Source organism: Arachis duranensis, chromosome 5 (assembly GCF_000817695.3).
Source record: "Arachis duranensis cultivar V14167 chromosome 5, aradu.V14167.gnm2.J7QH, whole genome shotgun sequence".
NCBI lineage: Eukaryota > Viridiplantae > Streptophyta > Magnoliopsida > Fabales > Fabaceae > Arachis > Arachis duranensis.
In genome coordinates, this window is record NC_029776.3 from 34,055,551 (window position 1) to 34,060,864 (window position 5,314).

A 5,314-nucleotide genomic window follows, 5' to 3' on the forward strand; every position below is an offset into this window, starting at 1 on the left:
TTACGGGTGCATTGTGGACCCACGCGGATCAAGAGAGGTATGAAACGCAAACCGACCAATTTTTAATGAGTTTGACCACTGTTGACCAGTTTAATTACAAATCCGGTCCAATTTACTAACCAAACTAACCAGATTAGTTTGGTTCGATTTTGATAACTATGATTATAATTCTCACAAATTTTATCATAGAAGAATAAAAATTAATTTGTAATCACAAAAGATAGCTTTTATTAGATAAAACTACACAAATCTTATAAAATTACCAAAAATTCTTAAATTACTCTTTTATTCATATCTTATCCCAATCTCCAATATTTTTCATCGACTAAATTTTTAACGTGGTCATCCAGATTAGGTCTGTATACCAATTTTACCTCTCAGTTTCTAATTGTACTAAATGAACTCCTCATATTGATCTCCGCGCTGCATACAAGTCCTTCAGACTATTTTCGGCGTGAGTCAGCAAGTAGATCGCTGATTTGGCACTGCCACTGCCACTTAGGATGTTATAACCGCTAGCTAATGCGACATACTTTCCTAAATTCAACGGTTTTCAATGGCCAATTTTCGACGAATTTGACCACCGTTGACCGGTTCAACTACAAGTTCGGTCACTAATCGAACTAGCCATATCGATCTGGTCCGATTCTAATAAATATGATTATAATGCTAAAAAATTTGATCATAAAAAAATAAAAATTAATTTGTAATCATAAAAGATAGATTTTAATAAATAAAACTAATCAAATCTTAAAAACTTATAAAAAATTCCTAAATTATTCCTTTATTTTTATCTTATCCCTAATCTCCAATACTCTTCATCAACTAAATTTTTTAAGTGGTCATCCAGATTAGGTCCGTACACCAATTTTACTTCTCAGTTTCTAATTACACTAAATGAACCTCTCAGATTGAGCTCTAGGTTGCATACAAGTCCTTCAGGGTCATTTTCGGCATGAGTCAGCAAGCGAATTACTGATATGGTACTGCCACTTCCAGCTAAAATGTTATAACGGCTAGCTAATGTGGCATCCTCTCCAAAATTTCTCAATTCAGTCTTTGTCCCTAATTATAAACCCTACAGGAAATTATTCTTCCTTTCATTTTGATTTTGTTCCTCTACTTTTTCATGTTCTTCTTCTTCTTCCTCCTCTTGCTATTGCACATATGATAGGAAGTGTTAGTCACATTTTAGGAAACTTGAAGTGCTCATCTGTGAAGAAAAATTGGACAAAGAATACTGTGCGAAGCATGCATGGGTGGGTTCTGGAGTGGTGCGGTTGTGGAAGTCGACCAGTTCTTAAGTGGTCAGAGACAAAGACGCATCCTAATAAGTCCGTTTTTGGATGTTCAAATTATAATGCGAGTGCCCTAACTCCTGTATCTTTAAGTTTTGTTGATTTGATTTCAGATGTTTAGTAAGTTGGAAAGAAATAGTGCGAGTTATTTATTTGGACAAATTCTGTACATGATGAGGTGCTTATAAAAGCTGATGAAGAAAATGTGAAGGATGAAATGAAGATGAACTTTACATGAATGGTTGAAAAATGGAAGCAGATGTCAGAAATGTGAAAGTGATTATTCAAGTGCTGGGGTAAGGTTTTGGTAGTTGTTGTGTTTATATTAATGTTGTTGGTGAATATTTGAATAGAAGATGGTTGCAATTCATGTTACAAGCATTGTAATTGGAATAACTTGGTTTTTTTAGTATGGATTGATTGTGCACTGTGATAGCTTGTTTTATTGGTATTATTGACGTAAATTTAATTCAATACACAATTTTCATATGGATAAACAATAACAAGAACAACTAACATAAACATCATCATTAACTAATCTAAAATAACACAGGTTCATCTAAAGTATTGCATAATGCAAAAATGACAAAAAAAGCTTAGCATTGTCTGAATTGTTTCCCAATACCCAAGTACCATAACATAGTTGCATGAGTCTAGAAATCAGCACAAAAAAAAGAAACTTAGCATTATCATAGTTGCTTCACAAAATATCCTTAGCTTTCAAGTTGACACCCTAATTCTATGGACACTAAGCTTAAATGTCACTTTTTTCTTGGGTGTTTAAATCCTGATATAGGAACGAACTTCATGAAGCTTGCCAACCATGCTGCAGTGGCTGAACTAGCTCCCTGAATTGGGTCTAAGGCTACAGAGGCTATTGGAGGAGGTAACCTTCTTCTAGGTGTCAGCTTTACAGGTCTTGTTGGTGTCTTGTTAGCCTCACAAACCTACAATGAATGCAAATGAGAAAAGAACTAGATGAACAAATTAGAATATTCCAAAATTAAACACTTCTTCAAGTAATGTGATTATTGGCTTTCCTCTTGTTACCTTTATTTTCAAATTGAACACTTCATAAGCATTATTACAAATAGAATCTAACTTTGGCCTGTGATTGAATTGTGAACTTTTATTTCATCATCAAGATAGATCATAACCTCCTTTCCTTGTAGTAGCTCAGGTGATGAAACCCCATATTCAATATAGACATCAATAAGACCCTTTTTTGTGAAGCCATATGACACATCTCTCTTAATCTGCATCACTGTTTAAACTCCTCAAACCTACTTTGAGGCTCTTCCTAGGTACAAGCTACCAAATTTCCTTCATTCTATCATAACCTAACTCTTTATTGTCGTTTATCAAATAAAGTACATCTAATCACCCAAGTTATTTCTTTTATTAGGATAATAACCCAACTCTCCATTCATACCTTTTTTAAAAGATCCTCCATGATAAAACATTATATCTAGAACTACATCCAACTATATCGTAAACAAATAAACAAATTAAATACATAATACAACAACATTGAATCACAACTTCACATGAATAACACTAACAGAAAAATGCCCTGGTTCCATACATAAAAAAAATAGTGCATTCAAAATTCCACCTTAACATAATAACCAGAAAAATTCAAACAAGATAACATTAGCATAAAATCAGAAATGCAAACAAAAACACCTAAAAAGTTAACTCCAACTGAAAACACCTAAAAAGTTAACTCTAACTAAGAACCATTAATGAACATCAAATTTTTTTTCAAAAAAAAAAAAAACAAATTACTATCCTCACTCATACAAATGATGATGGCCATGTTTGGCTTCGGCAACTTCTTGCCATCGGCGTCCTTCCTTCTCGTGACAATGGCTTCGGCAACTTCTTGCCATCGGCGTCCTTCCTTCTCGTGACAATAAATCCAAGAAATAACCGAATGAAAACTGCTCTAGTGTAACGACATTCTCACTAAAGAAAAAGGAGACAAGACGCTTGAGAAAAGAAGAAGAAAAAGTGGTGAATGATCAATACTCTCTTTCAAGAAACCTTTTCAATTCCCTGCGTAACAAAATGACATCGTCTCTTTTTTATTTCGCGCCAAGGAACAAAGTGACATCATTCTATTCATCCTAGGTAGCAGTGGCATGCAATAAAACTTTTATAATATTAAATAATTATATTAAAATAATATTTTAAACCCCAATATAAAAATATAAAATAATTAAATTTTATTTTATATTACTTGACAAATAATTAGATTATTAGCTTCAAAACTTATTAACTAATTAGTGTATAATATAATTCTTTCTCAAAATATTTGTGAAATTTAATTTTTTAACTTTATTTCATATGTATAATGTAGACTACACATAACAAGTTTATTTTTATAAATTTGTCTTATTTACTGACTTTTTTCATATATTAGTTTACCGTCAGAAAAATATAACCTTTATGTGTAAATCCCGCTAAAATTAATAAATAATTAGCCAATAAATCAAATTTTAAGGAAAATTAGAAATGAAAATCTTATGTTAAAATAGGATAGAGCTCTTTAAAATGAGAAACTTAACATTAATTTCGAAGAATTTAGCCTAAGATCGGGCCAGACGGGCCGAACCGGTTGAACTGGACCCAAAATGGTCCCAAGGTCCAATCGAGCCCATCCATTAAGTGAGGACACAGATTTCTCTTTCCATTCTCTTCCTCATTCACATTGGGAAACACTCACAGAGGAGGAAGAACACCCAAAGCTTCCAAACATTCATTCAAACACTCCCTTTGCCATAATTCCTCCATCCGAGCTCTGATCGCCACACAGTTTGCGACTACGTGTCCAGTGCGTCGAGCTCTACAATTCTATCAGAAAAATTTCTTTGGTAAGTTACTCTAACACTCCAGCCTCTCCTTCCCCCAAATTTTCAAAAAATTATGTAGTGGTGTTGAATTTCTTTACTTTTTGATGTATTATGATCGAATTAGTTTGAGGAAAATGTTCACTCTTGCTTATACAAAGCTGGGATAAGGTGAGGAAACTATAACCTATTTAATTTCTGAATTTGTGCAATAGATATTGAGTTTGGGTTTATATGTGTTGTATATTTGTATTAGGTGGTGTGTATGTAATTGGAACTTGAAATTGTGGACATTGGAGGCCTTGGATTGGTGTCAATTCTTGGTGATTTTGTGAATTGTGGAGCTGTGTATGTGTGGCATAAGTGTTGCCTTGGACCAAACGTGGAAATCGGTCAAGGTATGGTTTAGATTTTGTGTATTTAATATGTAATGTTTTGTGAAAACTTAGGCTAGATGATCCTAGGATAATTTGGAACGTATGTGTATATTTATTGTTTGGTCCCCTTGATAAGAGGAATGTTTTGGTTTGCTGCTTGTTAATTGGATGACAACTGATGAATTAAAGATTAGAGTATATATATATATATATATATATATACATGTATATATATATATATACATGTATATATATATATATATACATGTATATATACATATATATATATAGAATTGGTGAATTATGGTTTGCTGGTGTATTGGAAAGTGTATGTATGAAAATATTGGTTGAGATATGGTGTATTATGATTATTATTGTAGTGTTGAGGGGGTTGTGCTTGTCAATAATTTGCAGGTTTGATATAGAGATGGGAATAGTTTTCTTTAACGAGAATGAGGTTTGAAGTTTTGTGGAATTTTGTTTTTGGCCGAACTTCAGTAGCTCATAACTCGGCTTCCGGACCCCCAAATGACTTCAAAACTATTTTATATGAAAATTGGGTCCATGAAGTTTACACTGTTCAAAGAACGGAGAAAAAATGTTTTAAGACGGAAGAGTTATGCGTGCCGGAAGTTCGGGGTTTAAAATGGCAAAGCTGCAGTTTCAGACTTAGTGAAAATTTTTGGAAAATCGTGCATCCATGCGTACGCATGGCTGACGCGTATGCGTGGAATAGGGACTTATGCATATAAGTAACTAGGGGATGCGTATGCATCTTGGGCTAAAC